Below are 25,748 nucleotides of genomic sequence, written 5' to 3' on the forward strand. Positions count from 1 at the left end.
TTGGACTGCTCTACAACTGCATTTATCTTACGTCAATGCAATTGCATTGTCCATCGTACCATCTAAATTTATCTATCTATCTATCTATCTATCTATCTATCTATCTAATTAGCTGTACTACTGTGTTTGTGCAATGTATCTCAGAAATAGTAGTCTAATCCAGATTAAAATTGAATTGAAACTCCACTTTCCGACATGAAATGAATACAGGGAAAAATAGAAGTGATCAAGAGGAAGAAGAATGTATGTGTGAACATCTGTCATTGCAAACTCTACTATTCCACTTATACGTTGTATATTGTATCTCTCCCAAAGTCAGACCTTGCATTTCAAAGAAATGTTGTTGCAAATTAAATTTATCTGACTGCCAGTCAAAATGCCCATTATGGGCACAATTTGCATTTTAAGGAATACTTCCATTGTTATAAAATTTCAAACATATTTTGAACATAATTCACGGCTTCAACCTTCCATAGATAACCCTACCATTCATTCCACATTATCTGATATAGACCTCTATAAATTTTTCAGTTATCTGTTTCGTATTTAATACCAAACATTCTCTTTTGATTTCATATACATTGCTCCTTTTTGCCAAAAAAGGTCTTAGGGAATTTTTTATGTTTTGTTTTTTAGGGTTTTTTTTCTTTATGTTTTCTCCTGACATTTTTGCCTAGATATTTTTTGTTTCTCCTGTGGTTCACTAAATACTTTCCTGACTTATTTGACTCCTGCACCCTTTTATGTCACAAGGTATATCCCTCATCCATGGTGCATATCACATTTGTAATGTCACTTTACTTTTTATGTACAATTGATTAATGTCTGTGTCACCCAGTAGATTATATGAACCAAGGGAGCATGTCTCTTCATGCTCACAGTTTTAATTTCAGGATCTGGCCTATTAATTTACATATAAGAGGTTTTCTATACATGGTTTAGAATGAGTAAATGATTCCCCAATCCCTGGGTTATGAGGTAGGTGAATTTATAAGTCAAATTGAGACACATATAGAGTCAAGTTAAATACATAAAAATATCATTATTATATAAAATATAAGGACAAAAATATAAGAAGGAACAAAGAGAGTTGAGAAAGGATGCTGTCATTCATGGTGCCTCCTACTTTATGACACTCTACTGTAATTCTCACTGTAAATTCATGTGGTTTTTATTACTATCATTTTACAACTGAGAGACACATGATGCAAAATGTTTAATTGGTTCAACTTCCTACCCCCAGGAAGAGGTGAGGATGAGCTGTATAACCCAATCTAATCACCTCCAAAGCCCAGTCTCTTTCCACCACTCCATGATTGAACTACTTGCTTCAGAACTTCTGATTCTCTGTGAGATTCTCTTCAGCTTGGGGCTTTGGCCTCTGGCGTCTAAAGAATGAGTTATGTGGAAATTGTGAGTTTAATCCTATCTTAGACTCACATCTTCTTAATTGCGTTTTCTCTCCCTTTTCCCCGTAAGTGCAGTCACAACTTAAATGCTTCTGCAATTGTTGATGACTACACTTATAACATGCCAGATGTTATTTCATTTAAATTATGCCCACACAGTGCAGGTGCAAAATGGAGGCCACAATTGCACAAATTTGGACTTAAGTAGTTCTATGTTTTCATTTAATCTCTATGCTTGGCTCAATGTAAATCATTTTCTTCACTTTTTTTTCTACTTTCTAACTGCCTACAAAACTTTTAAAATATATTACTTTAAAAGTTCTGAAAATTGAGAATGGTACATATATTTTTAGAATAAAAAAGCCTTTGCCTCTTAGGTAGACTTTGCATTTCCCCAGACTGCAAAAAGAATTACCTTGCCTATTTTTATTTACACAAATATAATATGGCTAATCCAGCCATGCTTTCCAAAGAGAACACTTTAAGGAACATGGCCATAAAGCATCAAAAATCGATATCAAATGGATCTACTATAATCCCACAATTACTCCTCATTTAAGAGCTGAACCTTTCCACATTTCTCTTACTTTTTCCTAAATGTGTTCTCTGTTCATTCTTCCATGCTGTCATGTCCCAAAATGTAATACTTGTAGCTTTGTGTGGCATCTGCATTGGGGGTCTATTGGCTCTTATACCTGAACTAGTAAGAAAAGAAAAGGAAAAAATCTAAAATGTCTATAAAAATGTTCATCCTAGGATACATGCTAGATGACTCTTTTATAGCTTCTGACCAACTACTGTATTTCATTAAACCCAAGATGAGATCAATTGTATGGCACACTATTATTTTAATTATCATCAAGAAAACACTGTAAATTAAAATACATCTCAGTATTTTCTTATTTTTTATACTATGGAAAAAATATTTTTGGACTCAGTTTAGACTTGCCTTTGAAAATGTATCACTCTTGTATATACATTTAAAAAGGACATACAAGAGAAATAATTTGGTTAAAGTATTGCAAAAATATTTTTGATTTAGTCTGGCTCTTCGGAATCACCAGAATTGTCAATCTCTTTATTTTACCTCAGAATAACATCCATTGTGAACATCAATAGTATTACTAATAAAATGATACAGGATTCCTTTCAGGAATACTCGAGTTTTGTCTCTGAGATATTTTTCCATGTCAGTTACTGCCATTCTGCAGAATTTTGTTGTTCTCTTGGACTTTTCAGAAGATATTACGGAATATCTTTTGGCAACAATGATAAACCATATACCTTTTTCTCAAATGGTTTTTAAATGCCCTGTTGATATAAAGCAAGGGTTATGGTTGTTGAAGAGTGGCAGAATATGCCACCCCAAAACATGCCATTTTGGCATAAAGACTATTTTGAGATAAAGGCAATTATAAATACCACAGATGCAAGAAGAAAGAGCACTCTGGCCCTCCCCTTTCACTGTACAAACGGACCTTATTGAAATAATTCTTATATTCCTTTAGCCTCCACATAGGGTTTAGCTACTTTTACATAATTGCCTCTCTTTATTCAACCTAGTATAAAAACATGTAGGTTTGGCCACTTCTTTGGATCTTCCATTTTTCATGAAAGCTCTCAGGTCATTTAACACTTATGTGAAATACATGTTTATGCTCTTCTCCTTTTAATTTGTCTTATATCAATTTAATCTTCAGACCCAGCCAAAACTCTAAGAAGGTAGAGATAAAATTTTGCTTACCCTACATTGTCCAACTATGTCATAAAAAATGACTGCTAAGGTCCCCAAAGCACAGGTAATTGCTTCTACTGCTTGGCCTATAACAATGTTAAGAGGCATCAACATTTTAAACAATTTAAAACATAAATATGTACATATAATACATACATAAGACTCCTTTTTAAATAAAATTTGGGTAACCCAATAGCAATCTAAGATTGACTAGTGTTATATCATGCCTGGGTAAATGGTTTTATTGGATATCTGTTGCCATGTTTCTATTACACTAATATGAGGTTCACCTATCCAGTGAATTATCATACTATAGATTTCCGCTCTGGAGATGATAAGCTTAACCATGTGTTCCTTGTTTTTCAAAATCTGTGTCACTTCATCGTTGTATCATGCTCCTTCATATAATAATTTAACTTATCCATCCCAATAGTTAAAGAAGTATTCACTAAGTACTGCCCCAGGGAAAGAAGGAATTACACAGCTGACATTTTATGGTAACCTATCATTATGAACAAGTGATAGTTTTAGATCCACTTTTTAAATTAAATCTCAAGAACAATTTAATATTTTTAATTGTCATCTTTAAAATGAAGTAATAAGAGATTGCTTTGGTTATATAACTTAATCAAGATAATCCACAGTAGAACTTATATGTTATAATTGAAACTTTTGATATCATTTTAACTTATCTCCCTAAGTTTTAATTCCATATATGCTAACCAACATATATTAGTTTTTCTTATTTTTAATGCTATTTTTCATTTAATAAATGCTTCCTTTAACATCTCTGAACCACCCCATGTTTATACTTATTGAAGGGCAAATGACACTTCAATGTTTCATTTTGGGTTTTATGTACCTGGAATGATTATATGTTCATTCCAAACAAGGCCCAATTAATAAAGTCCCTTAAAAATCTGATCAAGTTTCTTGATCATAGCTAAAAATTAAAATTGTGTAGGAATAGGCAATAAGGATGAAGGACTAAGATCAAAGACTATGAATTTGGGGCACTGTCTTAATATTTTCTTAGGAAATACAGTAGTATGTAGGAAGCAGCAACCAATATAGTAGAGGAAGGAAAGGCAATGTTCCTTTTGAAAGGCACACCCCAGTATAATGCTGAGTTTGACCATGAGAAAGGCAAAGACTGCTACATCATCTGCTTTTCAATTAGAAAAAATAGCTTTAGAATATAAATGCCTTCACTGCCACAGAGTTCATTTAGATAGAACCTTTCTTAAATGTAAGGTAGAAGGAATTATGTGCTGGTGTTTTATGTATCAGCAAAAATATTTAGAAAATTTTGTATTTAAAACCTGCATTATATGAACCAGAAACTAAAATTTAAGTTAAACAAGTAAGCTGATTTTATCTGATCATAAAACGAGGGAGACTTACATCTCCATATTTTTCATTTGCCTAAAAGAAATCTACTGATTATTCTCTCTGGATACATACGTGTTGTCTGGAAATAGGGGATGAAAGGTTGCCTGAGGCTGCATTCTCCGCATGAAATTAGCAGGACCAATTATCTTCATTTCCTGTAGGGTCTGTAGTATATTTTCCAAATAGAATACCTAAAGATATTGTTGTATCTAAGTCTTAACATTTAAAATTTTGTCAATGTAGCTATGAAAGTTTGCTACATAGATCAAGACAAGCATTGACTTTTCCTTCTGTATATCTATGAAAGTCCCATATAGCATTTTATTCTGATATAAAGCTGTTTTGTCTGTATCGAAGATATGTTGTTTAGTGTGGCCACCTTTCTGAGTTACCTTAACTCCATCTGGATAACTTGCTGGAGCTTCTCCATCAGCGTGTGATGCTTCATTTTGCACTTTTCTGTTATGGAGATGGCATCTTTCCTTAAACTTCAGGAACCTTTTTTTTTCCTGCAGTTTTTGTACCTCACTCAGCCTTTATGAAATAAAAGAGGGCCCTGCTCTGGTTTAGGCTTTGTCTTTATGGAATGTTGTGACAGGTTTGATCTATTCAGATCACTAAAACTTTTTTTCCATATCAGCAATGAGGCTGTTTTAGTTTCTATGTTCATTTTTGTGTTAATTGGAGTAGAATTTTTAATTTCCTTCAATAACTTTTCCTTTGCATTCACAACTTGGTTAACTGTTTCAAGCAAGAGGTCTAGCTTTCACCCTGTCTTGGCTTTCAACACACCTTTTCACTAAGATTAATCATTTCTAGCTTTTGATTTAAAGTGAGAGATGTGTGACTCTTACTTTCACTTGAACACTTAGAGGCCCTTGTAGTGTTATTAATAAGCCTACCTTCAATATTGTTGTGTCTCAGGAATAGAGAGGCCCAAAGAGAGTGAAAGACACAGTTAGTGGAGCAGTTAGAACACATAAAAACATTTATCTATTAAGTTTACTGTCTTATATGGGTTTGGTTTATGGTGCCCTCAAATATTACAATAGTAGCATAAAAGGTACCTTATCACAGATCTCTATAACAGGTATAATAACAATGAAAAAGTTTGGAATATTGTGAGAATTACCAAAACACAATACAGAGACGTGAAGTGAGCACACACTCTTGAAAAATGGTGCTGAAAAACTTGCTTGAGTCAAGGATGCCACAAACTTTCCATTTGTAAAAAAAACAGAGTATCTGCAAGGAGCGATAAAGCACAGCAAAATAAAAGGAGATATGCCTGTACAATTACTATGTGTCAGTTTTTAGAAAAACCAATACTTCCTAGTTACTGTTTTATAATTTTTCTTTTTTCTAAAAGTTGAGTTTTAAAAAACAGAAGTTTCATTAATGTTTTATTACATAAAAATAATGGTCAATAAGAATATACAAATTAGCCCAGCAAACAGAAAACTGCAATTATTCTATGCCTTATTGGAAGATAGTAGTATCAAGGAAGGTCCCTGGAGATCAGAATGTGCTTTGATATTATTCAGCACAATCATTAAGCAGTCAGTGGAAAATGTGAATGAGTGCACATCCAAATCTATAATAATAAAATGTTAGAAGCGAGAGATAATAAATCAGTTTGATCAAAAATACAGATGGATCTGGACAGCTGGAGAAATTATTCAGACTAGAAAGAGATGAGTTCTAATGAAAAGAATAGTAAGATCATGCATTTGAAGAATAATAATACATAGCAGAAAAATATAAACTCATAAAAAGCTAAGATATATATGAAGTAATTAGGGAGAATATTACTTTAGTGTATTTGTTGATATACTGAAAAAGAATTTTAAGTCCAGTGTTAAAACAATGAAGGATAATTGTGTTCTAAGTTTTCTAACTTGAACAATTGGGAAAAAAAGAGAAAAATTATAATACCACTTAGCTAAACAATAAAATTTTGTCCATAAGCTTAATGGAGATTTTATAAACTTAGCCAATTTCAGAAGAAAGTAGGATTTGTAATAAAAGCTGGCAATTTTAACTGCTATGGAGATAGCTGTTTGAATTGTTTTATGTTTAAAATATTGAATTCATTTACATATCCCCAATCTTGGAGATTAATCTCAACTCTGTCTGCCTTAAAGTTTTCTACCAGGTCACACTCTTGTGTGTTTAAGTCGTTTAACTTAAAAGCATCATTACATACTCTTTCTTTGCACTCAAGGTGTAGTGAAACGTATCAAACCAAAGACCCACAGTTGGTGGTTTTGACTAAAAAAAATTCTAATCCCCTAGATACATTACACACCCTAACCATAATTTAAGCCAGGACACTTCTGATTTTAGAATTTTTATGTTGCTAAGAACAACAAGAAATTATCATTAGAACAGTTTGTCCCCAGAGAAACACACATTAACCAATATAATTATTAGTTGATTTCAATGGAAAATATCCTGAATTTTAAAAAGCAATTGAACTATGTTTAAAAATATGGTGTACTGAGATGGTAGTCTCCATGTCAAATGTTCATAAAATTCAGAAGAACCTCATTGAGAGGGTGTGATATGACAGGAGAAACCTTGATCGAGCATTTAGAAAAAATATAAATTCTTGTGCCAATTCTATCCTATTTGCTTTGTAGTCTTGACAAGCCTCTGATTCTCTCTAGGACTTACTAATATCATGATAGTAAGAGTTAGTGACAAAACTAAAAGTCATATATAAAGGTAAACTGTTACTATCAACCTTATTATTAGTTTTAATATTATTTATTTATAAACAAATATGTTCCAGATAAAATACAAACATTTGTTCTAGTGAGGGTACTTAAATATGTTTTTATAAAACTTATATAAAATATGTTTTATAAAACTCCTGAACACTAAAATTTTAACCTTGTATCTCACCCAATTAATTAGTCAGTGTGGGCTGCCATAGCAAAATCACAAACAGACATGGATTTCTCACAGTTCCCTCTTCTTGTATGGACACTAATCCTATCACTGTCATCTATTCTTAAGATCTCATCTAAACCTAATTACCTCCCAAAGGCCCTACCTCCTTAATCCATCAAACTGGGGCTAGGGCTTCAGCATATGAATTTGGGGGGACACAAACATTCCATCCATAACTCCAGGTGTCATTTATTTTTCTCTCTACTCTTTCTTTTAAGAAAATAAATCGATTGTCTTGGGTTTCTCTTATGCCCTTTTAGAGTGTTTTTTGTTTGTTTGTTTGTTCATCTATCTCTTCTGTCCTAGATAATTATGTTTATCATTGTCCCCAGTGGTAATGATTTACTATACTTTTAATAAGTCATAATTACTATCGCTTCTCATTTCATGTGATGACAGTTAGGTAAGTGAGTGCTTTCTTGTTTTGTCACTTGCAGAGAAAGGAGAAAAAATTTAGTATTCACTGTAGCTTCTTCACTTTTATAAATAGTATTTCTTCCTGCAGTGCTTTCTGCTGCAGTCCCAGAAGCACTTACTAATTCTGAACCCCTCTCTTGGGTGATTCTCTGAATTGGAAATTGTGACCTTGAGGCAGTACTGATAGATCACTTCTTGTGTGCTGTGCCTCCATGACTATGTTGAATACCAGAGAAGAGCTTATTTCTTTGCTCTGGGTGATTCCTTTGTCTCAAGGGTCTTTGCTACTCTTCTCTCATGGGAACAATTTCATGTATGTGACCTCTCTGGGCACTGAATACAAGTACAAACACAGGGCCAATTGTATGCTTACAATATATTAATATAGCTAAGAGAATGGAAGAAGCCAGGTAGAACATATAAATCAAGGAGTCACTTCAGTCAAATAATTTCCTGATATAGCATATATGGGTCAGAGAATATTTTTGAATAAATTACACATCTTAGAAATTAGTAAAACAAATATTTACTTGAGAATTGAACTTATTTTACATTGTTATTTTAACATTTGACTATAATACTTACACTAATACTTAAATCAAATTTTGAGGACAAATCAGGATTATCTCATTCAATAACCAGCATTCTAGAAAACAGTTCATTAAGATTTTTCCTTATTACAAGGGAGGAAACTGACCACATCCCAAGGGCTCCCAGAAAATAAGCAGGAGAACCAGGGTTAAGATATATGTCTATTACAAGCAGTCCAAGATCTTAAAGACTGTCCCTACATATTGGGAAAATATTATGGTCAGCAAAAGTCTGAGTCCCTGAGTGTATTTTTGAAGCTAAAGACGTGGAAGTAAAAGTGACATTCCAGCCCTCATATTCTACACTGATCAGGCATGAAACAAAAGCCTTTTATCTAGAGTTTGGAAAGTATAGAAAACCCTGCTACTCCTGGCATTTACAGGCATACATTGAAGACCTTGATAAAGTTATTTGGGAAAGTCCGTACATTGCTGACTCTGTCCTGAAAGCGCACATTCCAGAAGACATGCAATAAATTATGGATTGTTTAAAGGCCCGGTATAATACAATGAAATGACAATCATCCTGAAAACCAAGGTCTTGCTAGGCAAATCCTACACTTGGCAACAACTCTCTCCTGACCTATAGGGCTCAGAGCTGTCATTGTATTCTGTTACCTCCATAGCTCATCGTCAGTCTCCATTATACTGTGTTATATGGATACACCAGCATCCTATTTATGGATTGGCTTCATAAAAGAAAATATTACTAAATATTGTAAAACCAAAGTAGCCACATTATACTAGTGTAAACCCAGGAGAAAGACCAAAAATGGAAAGAAAGATAAGGAAGAGCAAAACACTTTCATATCTGAGTATATATTACATCAAATGGTTTCATGGAAGTAAAATGATAGGTGTTAATATCAGTAAAACAGTGTTTACTAATTTATCACATAATGATTTGCTTTATCCTAGAGTTTATGGTTCTATCATGCTTTTTTTGTAAGTATCAGTACCAGTGTTAGGAGCTAAGGATGCTATTGCACTCTGTAATACAATTTAGTTATGGGGAGGAGTAACCCAATGCAAACTGTTCCAAACTAAAATAAAGATAAGGAGTATTTGGTGGGCATAACTGAGAAGTTCAAGCATAGAAACAGTTTTAGGTATGACATGATATACGTGTTCAAATGAGATAGTCAAGAATAACTCACAAGGTAAGTCTTCACTACCAATTTACTTTTATATTTGTTGACTTTATTTTCAGTCAGTTATTCTCAAACACAAGTAGTGCCAAGTGACAACCAGTGACAGCAAGATGATAATTGGATTAGTTAAAAATTTCTTTTTGAAAACATACAACAAACAAACACTATTCTTTTTATTTAGTTTTAACAAACTCATATGTAAGGATCTCACTGGTTCAACTCAGGTAATGAGTCATTGAGAAGCTTAAAGTGCCCTGAATGGCCACATTGAGGTCACATCTATTCCTAAAGCTCAAGGTTGAGCCAAACTCTTTCAAATCACATGGACTAAGATTGAGGAAAGAATTATCTCTTCCCAAAAAGTAAAGTTTCTTTTACTATATAAAAGGTGAATGGTTTTGCTGTTCAGGTAAAATATTAGGTCTCCCGTATGAATGACACCCAGGGGAAGAAATGAAAATTAAAACAATTTAAGATGAATAATGTATGCTTAGAGCTTAGAGAACCTTTAAACACTATCATTTCCTTTGTTCAGTATTCGGACATGATTTATTGGCAAGCACTGTGTTAATGTTGTCTTCAATTAGCAAAATGCACTTGAAATTATCAAGATCCTGGACTAGAATGCATCAGTTACTTTTACAGCCATGGTTAGTAGACATGCTCTCACATGAAGCCAATATATTTTTTAGCCAAAAGAAAGACTGGACCACAGAAACTCAACCTGTAGAAATTTAAAAAGAGTTGTTGATTATTTGAAATAAACAAAAAAAGCAGCCGGCAGCTGGCAGCTAGAAATCTGAGATGGGATGATGCCATTTTGGTAAAACGAAATGTCTCTGTAGGACTACATTACAGAGACTAATAAAAAAGAGGTAGAGCTTCAAACACAAAGGCATGTCTGAAAGCAGAAACCTCACTTGCTAAAGAGCAGCTTCCAATAACTGCCTGCTTCATAACAGGGACTGGTCTTTTCAGTCTCTTCCTCTGCTACCACCATCAGTTTCAAATATTCAAGTATGATAACTATGTTTGCATGCCATATAGGTGTAAATGCCATGCACGCCCTTGTGGAAAAACCATCCCATGGACTTAAGCAATATAGTGAAGTGACCCCATCTCCAAAACAACCAACTGTACAAACCACGAAAAATAGCAACTACAATTTCATGCCCAAATTCCAATAATCAAAATAGAGATCTTATACCTGAGTCCCAGTTAAATTTAAGACTACTTGAAAAAACATGATTAAAATATTAGAAAAAGTACATTGTCTAGTCTGCCTGAAGCCAGGAAAATCGAAATCTGAGTGACTGTTTTAGTCATAGAAATTATATTAGCAAGCTCTTGTATACATGTTCTGTATCTAGTGTAGTCTCATTGCAGTTTAAAAAATGTATGAGTGTATGTATATGCATATGTATATGTGCCTGTCTGTAGGTATGTATTTATGTATAATATTGTCCTTAATGTCAAAGGTATTCAGTTAGGCTCTTAAGAACATGCTATAAAAAGAACAATTCTTATGGTGCAATTTAAATGCAGTAAGAGAAAAAGGATTAAGTGCATACACTTTCATTTAACAGGTTCAGCTAGCTTATTTGTGCATCCAACATAATCTTTTAAAAATTACCGTAAGCAAAATATAACAGATTGTAAACGGTTGCTCATATTAATTTAGCTAAGTACTTGTAATCTGCCTAAGCGTTATTTAACAGAACATAATTGCAAAACAGTATGATACCTCCAGAGTTTGGAAGACTCTTATGTGCCTAAATCATATTTAGCAATCAAAAGGCTAAAATAGAAAATACTTAAACAGTAGATACTTTTCAATACATGCAGATTTATTTTTCTTCCAAATGGAAAAGTACATTTGATTGAATCAGAAAATCAACAAAAAAATCTCTGGATTTGAATGAGACTCTAGACCAAATGGAGCTAATAGCCATTTACAAAAATATTCTATCTACCAGTGGTATGATATACATTTTTCTCATGTATGCATGGAACATTCTCCAAAATAGACCATATGCTTGGCTATAAAGTTTCAATAAATTCAAAAATATCAAAATTATATCAAGTATCTTCTTGGACCACAGCAGAAAAAAATTAGAAGTCTACATTTGAAATTATTTCTGAAATATAGTTCCTCCTCTTGGTATTTTATTTCATTCATCTTTGAAGCAAATGCAAACAAAGTAAAGAAAAAGGAGTAAACCACTGTCTGAAAGACAAAACACCCTAGTTTTGTAAGAACTAGGCTTTGGTGAAAGATAAAAGGTTTTCTTAGAATTCTAAAAGACATACCTACATTGCATAGTAGTGGAATCTGGGCTGCTAGTGTAACCATTACCCAAATAGTGTAAATTGTACCCAATAGATAATTTCTCATCCCTCGCCCTATCTCTCACCTTTTGGAGTCTCTAGTGTCTATTATTCCACTCTGTATATTCATATATAGACATTGTCTAGCTCACACTTGTAAGAGAACGTACAGTGTTTGACTTTCTGTTTCTGAGTTACTTCACTTAAGATAATGGCCTCTAGTACCATCTATGTTGTTGCAAAAGACATAATTTCATTCTTTTTATGGCTGAGTAGTATTCCACAGTGTCTGTGTCTCTCTCTCTATATATGTGTATGCATATAAATATGAATATACATCACATTCAGTATATATATATAATATAACATATTCAATGTGTGTATGTATACATACCACATTTTCTTTATTCAATCACTCATTAATAGACACTTACTTAGGTTGGTTCCATGTCTTTGCTTTTGTGAATAGTGTTGCAATAAAGATATGAGTGCAGGTGTCACTTTTATATATTGATTTCTTTTCCTTTGGGTAGATACTCAATAGTTCTATTTTAGTTCTTTGAGATCTCTCCATTCTGTTTTCTATAGAGGTTGAACTAATTTATATTCCCACCAACAATGTATAAATATTCCCTTTACTCCACATTCTCACCAACATCTGTTGTTTTTAATTTTAAATGATAGTCATTCTGACTGGTGTAAGACAGTATCTTAATGTGATTTTAATTTGCATTTCTCTGATGATTAGTGATATTGAACATTTTTTTCATATGTTTGTTGCTGCGTGTATTTTTTTTTTCTTTTTTTAAAAGTCTGTTTCATGTTCTTGGCCCACTTTTTAGTGGAGTCATTTGAATTTTCTTGTTGTGTTGTTTGAGTTCCTTATAGTTCTGGATATTAGCCATCTTGTCAAATGAACAGTTGTCAAATATTTTCTTCCATTCTGTAGATTTTCTGTTTACTCTATTATTATTTCTTTTGCTATGCAGAAGCTTTTTAGTTAATGAGGTTCCATTTGTCTATTTTTGTTTTTGTTGTGTTTGCTTTTGAGAACTTTGTCATAAATTATTTGCCTAGGCCAATCGTATTAGTGTTACTGAAACTGTTTCAAAAAATCGAGGAGGAGGGAATTCTCCTTATCTCATTCTATGAAGCCAGCATTATTCTGATTCCAAAGCCAGGCAATGATACAACAAAAAAGAAAACCACAGACCAATATCATGATAAGCATAGATGCAAAAATCCTCAATCAAAAAACTAGCAAATTGAATCCAACGATATATCAAAAAGATAATAAAGCAAAGTTTTATTTCAGCAATGGAAAGATGCTTCAAAGTATACAGATCAATAAAAGTGACTCACCATATAAATAGAATTAAAAACAAAAGCTGTATGATTATCTCAATATATGCAGAGAAAGCATTCAATAAAATCCAGTATCTCTGCATGACAAAAATCCCCACAAATGAGCCATTGAAAAAACATGCTTCATAATAATAAAAGCCATCTATGACAAACTCACATCCAACATCATTCTGAACAGGCAAAATTTGAAATCATTCCTCTAAGAACCAGAAAAATATAAGAATACCCACTCTCACCACTCCTGTTCAACATGGTACTGGAAGTCCTAGCTAAAGCAATCAGTCAAGAGAAAGAAATAGAAGGCATTTAGATTGGAAAAGAGAAATTCAAATTATCTTTACTCATTGATGATATCATATGTCGAAAATCCTAAAGATTCCTCAAAAAGAATATTGCATTTAATAAATGACTTCAGCAAAGTTTCAGCATACAAAACCAATGTACAAAAATCCATAGCATTTCTATACAACAATAATGATCAAGCTGTGAAAAAAACTCAAGAACTCAATCTCATTTACGATAGCTACAAAAAAAACAAAAACAAAAACAAAAACAAAAAACAAAAAACCACCCCAGGAATACATTTAACCAAGAAGATGAAAGATCTCTACAAGGAGAGCTATCAAACACTGATTAAAGACATCAGAGATGACATAAACAAATGGAAAAACACCCCATGCTCATGAATTGGAAAAGTCAACATCATCAAAAGGACCATATTGCCAAAAGTAACCCTCAAATTCAATTCCACTCCTATCAAATTATCAATGTCATTTTTCACAGAATTAGAAACAACCCTAAAATGCACATGGAACCAAAAACAGCCTGAATAGCCAAAACAATCCTAAACAAAAAGAACAAAGCTGGAGGCATCACATTATCTGACTTCAAATTATATTGCAAGGCTGTAGTAAACAAAACAGCATGATACTGGTATACAAATAGATATACAGATCAACAGAACAGAATAAAGAAGTCAGAAATAAAGCCACATGCCTGCAAGCAACTGATCTTTGGCAAAGTTGACAAAAATATATACTGCGGAAAGAACATCCTATTCAATAAACAGTGCTAGGAAAACTGGCAAGCTGTATGCAGAAGAATAAAACTGGAATCCCTCTCTCTCACCATATACAAAAATTAACTCAAGATGAATTAAAGACTTAAATGTAAAACATAAAACTATAAAAATCCTAAAAGGAAGCCTAGCAAAATTAGACTTGAAATACTAAGAGCCAATTTTGAAATACTGAGAGATACATTTTATGTTACAAAATACAAAGAAGGAAAAATGTAGCATAATGATTTTCAGGCCCAAAAGAAAATAACAATTTATCTGAGTGAGTGGTCTGTGGACAAGCAGCATCAGCATCACCTGGAAACTTGTTAGAAACTCAAGTTATCAGACTCCACCCAGGACCTCCTGAATCACAAACTCTAGCGGTGGAGCTCTGAAATCTATGATTGAAGACGTTTTCTGGCCAGGTGCAGGGGCCAGAAATCCCAGCTATTTATGAGGCCGAGGAAAGAGAAGTGTGTCAGCCCAGGAATTTGAGACCAGCCTGGGAAACATGGTGAGACCCCATCTCAAAAAAAAAAAAAAAAAAAATACACTTTCCAACACAGCACACTGTATTGTTCACCATCGTGATCTCTTGCCCATCTGGGAGCTTTGACTCACTGGCTGCCCAGCAGTGGGAGGGAGTATTGTATCATACAACATATTGTCAGCATGGGAATATATCACAATTCAAAATTTGAAGTACAGTTTCTACTGAATACATACTGTTTTCTCACCGTTGTAAAATTAAACAATCGTAAGCTGAACCATGGTAAGTCAGAGACCATCTGTAGCTGATTTACCTTGAACTAATAATATTTTGAAAATGGGGGCTTATGAGTTAACTTGTTTTCATTTGTAGAAAAGCAAAGGCAGTTTTTTTTTTTTTCTTTTCTGTTCCAGTCTGTAACTATTCATTTTTAAAATGGTATCATTAAATTATGGAAGATTTTTAAGGACAGAAAGGTTCCCATGATTATACTGTTAATATTTTTAACTTGAAAGATACAGCTATGCGTTAATTTTAAGAATTTCAATAACTGATATTTGATAGGTGTAAACTGTGCTTCAAGTCTTATGCTTGGCCCTTCTCCCTTGCTATGTCATTAATATGCCTGACAACTCTATGGCACATATTATTTTATATATAGGAAAGCTATTTTAAAACTTACCAGAGGTCACATTACAATAAGATGCAAACACAGGTGTTTAATATCAAAACCTAAGATCTTGAAATCTATGCTATGCAAGAGTGGCAATAATCAATACCTGAAGAATGTAAATAATATTGACTAAATACTAAATAGAACATCTGACTTGAATTATATGTATTAGGTAGTCAATAAATACATGTTAAATGAAAGGATAAATACCATTCAATTTATATGTACTTACCTGTGTATTTGATTAAGAACTTTACTCACCCACCTTATCTAAATCACACTGCCCTTTTCCCCACGTCTCTTTTTCCTGATTCATATTCTTTCTTCACACTTACCACCACCTGACTTTTATAACGGTTTGTAAACACACTTGGTATTTGTCTTTCACGCTCATGTGCAGACTCCATGAGAGCGGGGTGGTCTCTCTAGCCTACTGCTGTATCCTTAGTGTGTAGTATGTAGTGGAGGTTTAATAAAAATATCAATAAAATATTTATAAATGAATGAGCAAATTTTCTTGCAATTTTCAATAACATAAATATTTGTGAATGCATATTCACACTCCAGCTAATCCCTTTTCCTTCTATTACATAGACATTGAATACTAAGAAAACATTCCATAGTCTTATTCATGAGTCTTAAGGGGACAGTTTTAAAATGTTTACCCCCCATATGAATATAGACTCTAACTGCTGAATACTCCCTTCCACTGCAGACAGCAGACAGTCACACTGATTGTTTTTTAACAGTTTTGAAGCTAATAAAGTGCCACAGCAACGTAAGCTTGCAGAATGGCAGTTGTATGAGTTTCCAGAGAAAGGGGAAAGTAAAAGAGAGCCAAAGAGACCAGGTTCAAAGAGAAGAGTGATTGGGGATGGGAATCAAAATATCCCCTCTGCCTTTCAAAGATTTATACTACCCTCTTGTGGTAGAGGTAATCCTGAAGTCCACTGAGCCACTGTCGAATCAGCTCATGGTCCTCACGCCAGCTGCTTATCGTGGTTAACCCAGCAGAGCAAACCAAGTTCCTAGGCAGGGAGCCAATTGCAACAAAAACACAACTCAGAACAAGAGCACAAAATGAAAGGTTTTAGGACAGCAATTTAACACTCAGCAATTCCCAGGAAGCTTTCATTTCAGCAGGCTGGGAAGAATTTTGGTTCTTATTTGTTTTCACCTAGCAAAGACATCTGTTGGCACCCAGAGCTGCAGAAAGTGTCTGCCAAGTCCATGTTAGTCTTGGCCAGTTTTCAAGGATGTGCTGTACAGTACATTAAACATTATCCTACACGAAAGCAACCTGTGACCACCCAGATCTCTGTGCTAAAGACCCAGCCAAAACGTAAAGAGTTCTTGATTGGCTGACAGAGCAGCTTGAGTTGATTTACCCCTTCAGTTCTAACAGCAAATGTAACAGCTGCAAAAAATCTCTGTTTTGCTCACTCAATTTGAAGAAAACACATTTTAGTTTGAGAACATTTCCTTCCCTTCCTTCTTTCCTTCCTTTCTTCCTTTCTTCCTTCTTTCCCTTTCTTTCTTTCCTTCCCTCCTTCTTCTTTTCCTTCCTTCCTTCCTTCTTTCCTTCCTTCCTCCTTCCTTCCTTCCTCCCTCCCTCCCTTCTTTCTTTCCTTCCTGTTTTCCCTCTCTCCTTTTGTTCTTCTATATATTTTTTTTTTTATTTTGCTGGCTATTACTGAATATGTAAGTGATTCTGTTCTTTTATTATTTTGCTTTAATTTAATCATGTCTTTTCTTGGCTTCTCATCAGCTTTGTTTTATATTCTGGGTTCCCTCAAACAAGCCAGAAAAGGGAAGGAATTAGAAAAAGGCATAATATTTTTTCAAGTGTGCTTATCTTAGAAATATTTAAAAAGTAATACAATACTTTTAAAATATCTAAACATAGATTTGGAGGTAAGACATGCTTATCTTAAAAAGTAGTCATTTACTTGCCTTTCTTATGTTGGGTACATGCAGGAAACTAACTTCATTGCAGTATGGAAGTTTTCGTTTCCTCAACCATGAATACAGCAAACTGTGAAAAGAAGGGAGCATCAGAGAGGAAAAGAAATAGGAAACCAAAGGCTGGTGCCACTACAGTGTAAGAAATGGGCCACAGCCTGAAAGTAAAATATCCAAACATGGAGGATTTGCCACTTTCTCACTAGCTTGTTTGTCATATTGGGGAAATAATAAAACATCTTTTCATAAGAATGTTGCCCACATGTGCTAAATAAATATGCTACTAGTCTAAATGAATTTTGCAGGCTCTTCATCTCCTATTTTGTATTGAATATTATTTTTAGAGTGTAAAAAGAGCATGTATATGATTATAGAGCATCAAGACTAAATTCTGAAACATAATCAGGACCTGAGACAAACAGAATGAGAGGTGGAATGTCTAAAATTATGAAAATATAACTCGTAAAATGTGTTTTCAAGTTAGAAGAAATATTTCCTCTAAAAAGTTAAGTTATCCTAACTGATATTATCATTTCTCTGTGACCACTTTTTGAAGTGACCACTTTTTGTTTTATATAATAAGGAAGAAAATAACACATAGTTTAAGATCCATTTATTTAATAAAAATCACATTGGCAAGTAGGCACAATTAATTTACATTATATGCAAAGTATCTCAGTTTTAATGAATGATTTTATGTAAATGAATAGGAAGCCTATTATTTCATATAATGTTATCAATGGATTGGAGTGTTGCTTTGTTAATGCACTTACCTGGCCAGGATATTCTAGTGTAAGGAAATCTTTCATGATAACCAAAGGTACAGAACTCATCATTCCTGAATCTAAGGAATAACTAAATTCTCCAATTACTGTATCAGAGTACTGTCAGAAAAAGAAAAGCTCATTAGTTCAGCATAACTACTTGATTATCTCCACACAGTACAAGCTTATTTTTTATGCAAAAATGGGTTGCATTTGGGAAAAGCATTGTTGCATAGAAAATGTATTAAAAGAGCTCTGTGATACGTGCCTACTGTTTTTGTATTGTTGAGTTTGGAAGACAGTACTATGCATACAGATGTGCTACAGATCATTAAAGATCAAGAGCTTTCAGATTGTAAAGTCAACAGGCTGATACAAAAATGGAAAGTGACAAGCAGCATCTTATTCAGAATAGGAGCTTTGAGGAGTAGAAGTAAAAGTAATATTCTAATCACTAACCCCACCCCATCGAATACTCTGGTTTCCATCCTAGATTACTAAAAATTTAGCGGACACTTTAAAATTTGTATTTATAAAATCATTTATCAAATATGTCCAGAAAGTGATGTTGTATAAGGAAATGTTCATGTCTACATCTGTGACAATTTGAGAATAGACAATATAAATAAGTCATAAATATGCTTTAGTGGACTAATTTAGTAACAGGATCTCTAAAAGAATAGCAAATTATGGCATTTATTGAAAATACCATTTACCAAATTTTGACACATTTCTTTTTTCATTTGAATGGGACATTTTAAATTTAAAATGTGCGTAACAGGGAAATATCTCAAGTTTAAAGATACTGTATTTCTTGATTTTAAATAATGTGCCCCACCATTTGAAATGGCTGAGATAAACATTTTGACAGGTAGACAACATAAACAATGTTTACCAAGGAGCAAAGAATATCCTGTATATGATAGGTTATTCTTAATAATAAGAGAAGTACCTATTGCTAGGAAGCTGTGATGTTCCTCATTAAAGTACATAATTAAAGACTACTGAAAAAAATATAGTATGAATATATTATGAATTAGGCCAGTTGTTCACAGCAGCAGAAGCTGGCTACCATTCCTTTGCCAGACTTTTTGACGTTAAGCTTAACCCTGCTGTACTTTCTAGACCCCAAATTCTCCCTTGCCACCAAGGATTTAATTCACGGCCAGATGCTCAGCAACAAGTTGTCACTGCTACCAATCTGGCTGTGACCATACAGGCCAAATCAAGAAATTATGCTTCTGCTTTGTTCGAAGGCACATGTCTGTAATCGCAGATTGGTCCTGGTCCCCTGGGCAAAGGTTCCCACTTAAGTTCCTCACCCTGAACTCCTGCTTTCTTTCTGGTCAGTCCCTTTTCTCTCACCAGTTCAGAGACTGCAATTAGTCCCCTAATATGTCACCCTGCTACTTCATGCAGTTATTTTTTAGCTTACTTCTGTGGAACTCTGAACAGTGACAGCTCCTAAATTGTTCCTTGTCATGCTCCACTGATCTGACTATCGGTGATTTTCTGATATCCCTCTTGGAAAGTCCCTGACATTTAACCACTTGCCTGTGCCTATTCTTTGTCACAAATTCTCTGAATACCATATTCTGCTTGTTAACCCATATTTGCCTTTTGTGGAAAAAAAATGTATAGGTTTTGCTTTAAAAAGGTATTTGGACAACATACTCAAATATCATTTTAAAAGACAGCCTCAGTCAATATTGCAGAATTAAAACAAATGGAATAAATAAAAGAGTGAAAACCTCCCTAAGAAGATGTATAATAAAATAGAATAGAAAGCTGAGGGATTACTGAAGACAAAAATTTTGAAGACACTTCACCTGACTACAAAATATAGAACTAGACTAAGGTTGACCTGTCCCAAATTCAACACATCATTTTGAATCTCTGAGTCTTTAAAGAGAAATACATTTACCCTGATCTCTCATGTGTATCTGTCTGCCTTGTGACTCAGAGATTTGGGATTGAAACACATCAGAAAAGTGTTCATATAGAAGAAAACTCTACTGTCCATCTGCTCCTTTAAGTGATTAGATTTAATGAAAAAGAAGTGGTCAGAAGTTATATTAGAATGGATTTTCCCTGAGCTAAAAGGACTGAGTGAATTGCAAGCAATGTTAGTGAAAATTGATCTACATTTAGTGACATTCACAAGGTAAAGTTTAATATTCTCTGAACAAATAATAAAGTACAAAAAATGAAATAGCTTCAAAGCTTCCTCTTTAGCAATCTTTTTTGGTAACAGGTTGCAAAAGAAGATAAATATTTTCAATAGGAAAATAGGAAAAAATTTCATGTGCCAAGAATTTTTGACATTGTCATAGGACCTTCAGGTATGAAGTCAGAATATTCTAATATATGCAACATTTAAAAATATTAAGGATGAAACTTTCCCAAAATATGTGTAAAAACAAACTAAAAACATGAAGCACAATTTAGAGCAACAAATTTGTGTAGTACTAATATACAGTTACAGTGTGTCACAACTCTGGCTTATGGAGTCCTGAGGTCTGGACTCCAGAAGGTTCATGGCTTGTTTATCTTACAGTTTATTCACTCCCACCATCTCCATGCTTTGGCAAAAGGGGTCATGTCCCAGCTCATTCAGTCTCCTCAACTGCCTCCAGCACGTGGCTCCTGGGCTGGCCCAGCTCTGCCTCCACTTCCTGTCACATGGGGCTGCCACTCAGCATCAGTGGAGGATGGAATGGCACCTGCTGCTTGGCAGGTCTCAGGTTCTTGTTCCATGTCTGAGAAGAATGAGGTTATGGGACAACCGAAGAGTGAGGGAGGCAGGAAAGAATTTTATTGAGAGACAGAACAGCTCTCAGTGGAGAGGGAACCCGAGGTGGGTAGTCCCTACTGGAAGGCAGGTCCCTACCGGAAGGTAGGCATATGTAGCTGAGTCTAGGGTTTTTATAGCCTCAGAATTGGGGAGGCCCAGGTAGTAGGTACCTTGCAAACGGCAACATTCCATGAGTTAAAAAGCATTATTCAGAAAGAACCAGCTAGGAAAGAGCTGGCAAACAGGAATAGAGGTTCTCACTCTTGTCGTGGACTCCATCCAGAACTGGCAACCTGATTTTCAGGCTTCAGGCTGTTTTTGGGTTGAAGATCTGGTTTCACCAGGGACATCAATGAACATCAATTTCTAAAAAAAAAAAAAAAAATAGGTAAAGGACTATCTGGAAAAATGTTTTCAATATATAAAAGACATAAATTTTGAAAATGTAAAATGCCCTAATAAGCCAACATGAAAATGATGACCATAGCAGAAAAATGTACACAAGTTTTGTTCATGTAATTAGCATAAGAGAAAATTTAAAGGGACATTAAACATTTAAAAATTGTTTAATGTTTGTAACGTAAGCTCAGTGTAATAAATAAATTCAGTTTTTAAACATCAATGTAATGAATAAATTCATTTTTTAAAACAATGAGTCATCTTAAGTAATGTCACTTACGTTGGCTTTGGTGTGAGCATTTTTGTACATTGTTTTTTGAAACATAAATTAGTACAATTCTTCTTGAGGGTAATATGTATATTTCAACCCATGCCTATATTTAGATCCATTATCACAGAAATTTAAACCATAAAATAATTGGAGAAGTAAACAAATTAGTAACTTCAGTGCAGCACAGTTTAAAATAATGCTATTATCAACCTAAATACTCTGTATTGCATAATATTGAAATTTACTATTCATAAGAACATTACTACATAAGTATTTTTTAATTGCATAAGAAAATCTAGTTTTAATACAGGAGTATCAAAATTGTTACTTGTTATAAGAAGCAAAATACAAATAGTTGAAAGATTTAAAGATACTTTCAGGTAAAAATATAAGTGGGTACAAAGTTACAGTTAGATAGGAATAAACTTTGTTGTCCTATTGCAGAGTAGGGTGACTATAGTTCACAATAATTTATTGTATATTTCAAAATAGCTAGAAGAGATTTTGAATGTTCTGACTACAAAGAAATGATAGATGTTTGTAGTGATTGTAGTGATGGATATGCTAATTATGGTGATTTTATCATTACACAGTCTATACATTTATAGAAACATCACATTGTATCCCATAAATATGTACAATTATTTTGTATAAATTAAAATTTTTTAAATAAAACTTAAAAATCAAATACGTAAAGAAGTTGGTGATTGATTAGGGCATGGGCTGAATAACAGAAAATAATCAACAGTTACTTTTAGGAATCTAGACTGAGTCACCAGGCATTAAGTGAAATCAGAAACAGTGGTTAAGGCTGGGCTCGCAGAGAGGGACTCCATGTCAGAAAACAAAACAAAACAAAACAAAAACAGTGTTTAAGAAACACTTTTGGAAAAAAGTTGATGAATTCAAACAGTGTGAGATACCCAAATAGAGCTATTAGGTAGACAAAAGTGCTTGACAGGGGCCAGATTTGGCATGACATTTCAGGGATATTAAGGACTAAGAGCAATAGAAAACTATTAAAGGATTTGAAAAAGTACATCAAAATTTTACTGACTGCAAACGGATAATAGATTAGAAGAAGACAATAGTGGAATATAAATAGAAGAAAAAAAGAAATTGTAACAGTTCAATCTTGAACCGTACTAATGTCTGAGGACTTTGTAAGAAATGAATAAATGGACCGGGCATTGTGGCTCATGACTATAATCCTAGCATTTTGGGAGGTAGAGGCAGGGGGATCATCTGAGGTCAGGAGTTTGAGACCAGCTTGCCCAACGTGGTGAAACCCTGTCTCTACCAAAAATATAAAAAATTAGCCGGGCATGATGGCACATGCCTGTAGTCCCAGGTACTTGGGAGGCTGAGGCAGGAGAATTGCTTCCACCCGAGAGGTCAAGTTCGCAGTGAGTCGAGATCATGCCATTGCACTCCAGCCTGGGCGACAGAGGAGACTGTCTCAAAAAATAAATCAATAAATAAATAATAAAAAATAAACAAAAAACAAAAACAAAAAGAAATGAATAAATGTTTAGAATCAGAAATGGCAAGACAGGTTGTTTTAGTGGTTTGATGGATATGAGAAAGGAGAAGGTGTCACAAATGATCTGTTGCACAATATATACGTTTTGTATGATGAATTGGGTGGTGGAACTATTTCTTGCAATGGTAAAACACTAGCATTCACAAATCCGGGGTCTCAAAAATTAAGAGTTTAGTTTAGCACACATTATATCCCCTTTCCCCCCATCCCCCACCCTGACAAATTGCCGAGGTTGGAGCGCAGTGGCGCCATCTTAGCGCACTGCAACCTCCGCCCCTCCCAGGTTCAAGTGATTCTCCTGCGTCAGCCTCTTGAGTAGCTGGGATTACAGGCATGCATCACTATGCCCGGTTAATTTTTGTACTAAGAGATGGGCTTTCATATGTTGGCAGGCCGGTCTCTAACTCGGGACCTCTAGTGGTCCGCCCACCGCGGCCTCCCAAAGTGCTGGGATTACAGTCATGAGCCACTGCATCCGACCAAGCATACATTACACACTTTTGAAAAAAGTGCATATATCAAAGATATAGTTGTATATATTCACGAGGCAGAGAAGTATGGTCTCGTATACAGATACAGAGAAATACATATTTGGGAGACAAACAAATAGTCTTTGTATGAATAAGAGTATGTTGTCTACTGTGCATTTAGAGTGTGAACAGTTGTGAACTTAGGAAAGAGTTCTAAAAGACCCTTATAGAAGCCAGTTTGAGGCAGAAGCTGTAGAGGAGACTGAGAAGGAAAGGAGAAAATGAGAATTCGAAGACTGGAGTGCAGGAAAGTTGATAATCCAGATTGTTGTAAGAAAAAAAAAGGAGAGTTCAATTTCGTTGAATGCTGCTGATAGGATCCTTTGGATTTAGTAACATGAAGACTATTGGTGAACCCAGGGACAGCTATTCCCATGCAAGAGTGAAGAAAGTCAGAATAGATAATGCTCATTCATCCTTTCATTATTTTGATAAATATTCATTGAGTTTTTTGAGGACCACAGTTAAAGCAACAGACAAATAAGATGCCTTCTTGATCAAAAGTTACATTATAGCCAAGAGAGATAAATAATAGAAAATTAAAATAAAAAGACACAGTGACTTTTGACAATGAAAAATATAATGCAGAGAACAAGGCAAATAATAGATAAAGTTGTTAGTGGGAGAGCTAATTGAGATGGGGTGATCTGGTCTCGTTGAAGATCTCTGCTGCAGCTCTCTGATGAGATTCCTGGAAAATTTGCACTGCAACTAGGACTTCCTGAAAAGGCCTCCTTACCAGGAATTTGTGCTAGAGATGCTATCCTTGACTCCTATTGTTGTCTCCAGATGCTTTGATAGTGCTAGCTTGCTGACAACATAGATGCCTGTGTGCATCTCTTCTTTTGAACACCTGAGCTGTAGTTCTCCAGGTGCTAAAGCAGCAATGATTTCTCTTGAGCCCTAAATGCTTTGATACAAAGATATGTTCTGTTAATGTTTTCAGAATGCTTGTTTGTCCTATTTTGTTCACTGTTAGAGAGACACCAAATTAGCAATGTTTTACAGCCAATATCTTCTAGAAATTTTGATAAAAATAGATTTATCACCACAACCTTCTCACTTCTTAGGACACAGAATAAAGGCTATGGTGCCTTCTAGAAGAGGGAAAAATAAAATCTGGTTGCAAATAGCTTATATTCAAAAGTCACTTAATCCTAACCATTATTAAGAATTTGCTATGTAGCTGAGTTATTTAGCAGAATTGGGTTGGCTGTCTTCTCGCCTGAAGATTATTTTCTTTATCTCTCTGAAAGTTCCTTGATAAAATGATATCCCCAATGAGCAATTCTTACTAGTTTCCAAGACAGTAAACATAGCTTAGACTCAAACTTAGATTGCAACTATACAGCAAAAAGATAATCTGTTGAAGGATGTAATTGCAGTGGTCAAATAAGGAAAAGAAAGAAAAAAACAAAACAATATACAATGAACCTGTCAACATGAAATCGATAGGAGGCAAATAAAAACCAGGCTTCAGCAGGGGCCCATAACTTAATATCCGTGAATACATAACTACAAAGTACCTGCATGGAAAAAAATATTTTCCATAAACTCTCAATGAAATTTAGTAATTCTTTGAACTAAGTATATAGGCAAAAAAACAGGATACAATTAAGAGCACCTGTTACTACTTTGTTACTAATAGAAACAGTAGATAATTTTATATCACAAAATAGTTGATTCCGAAATTTCAAAATATTTACACTAATCACTACTTTGAAGTTATGAAACTTATTACAGCTAGCCCTAGATCTGTTGATTTAATTGCTTTTAGAAAGCAAATGCATTACTATATAAAATGTGTTATGAACATTCTATAACTGTCAATATAATTTATTTTCTTTGTCATCATATATTTTTATTTTACACATTCTGGGTTTTGTGACAGCTTGACCAATAAAATACAGTGGAAGAGAT

This window comes from Piliocolobus tephrosceles, chromosome 10 (assembly GCF_002776525.5).
Source record: "Piliocolobus tephrosceles isolate RC106 chromosome 10, ASM277652v3, whole genome shotgun sequence".
NCBI lineage: Eukaryota > Metazoa > Chordata > Mammalia > Primates > Cercopithecidae > Piliocolobus > Piliocolobus tephrosceles.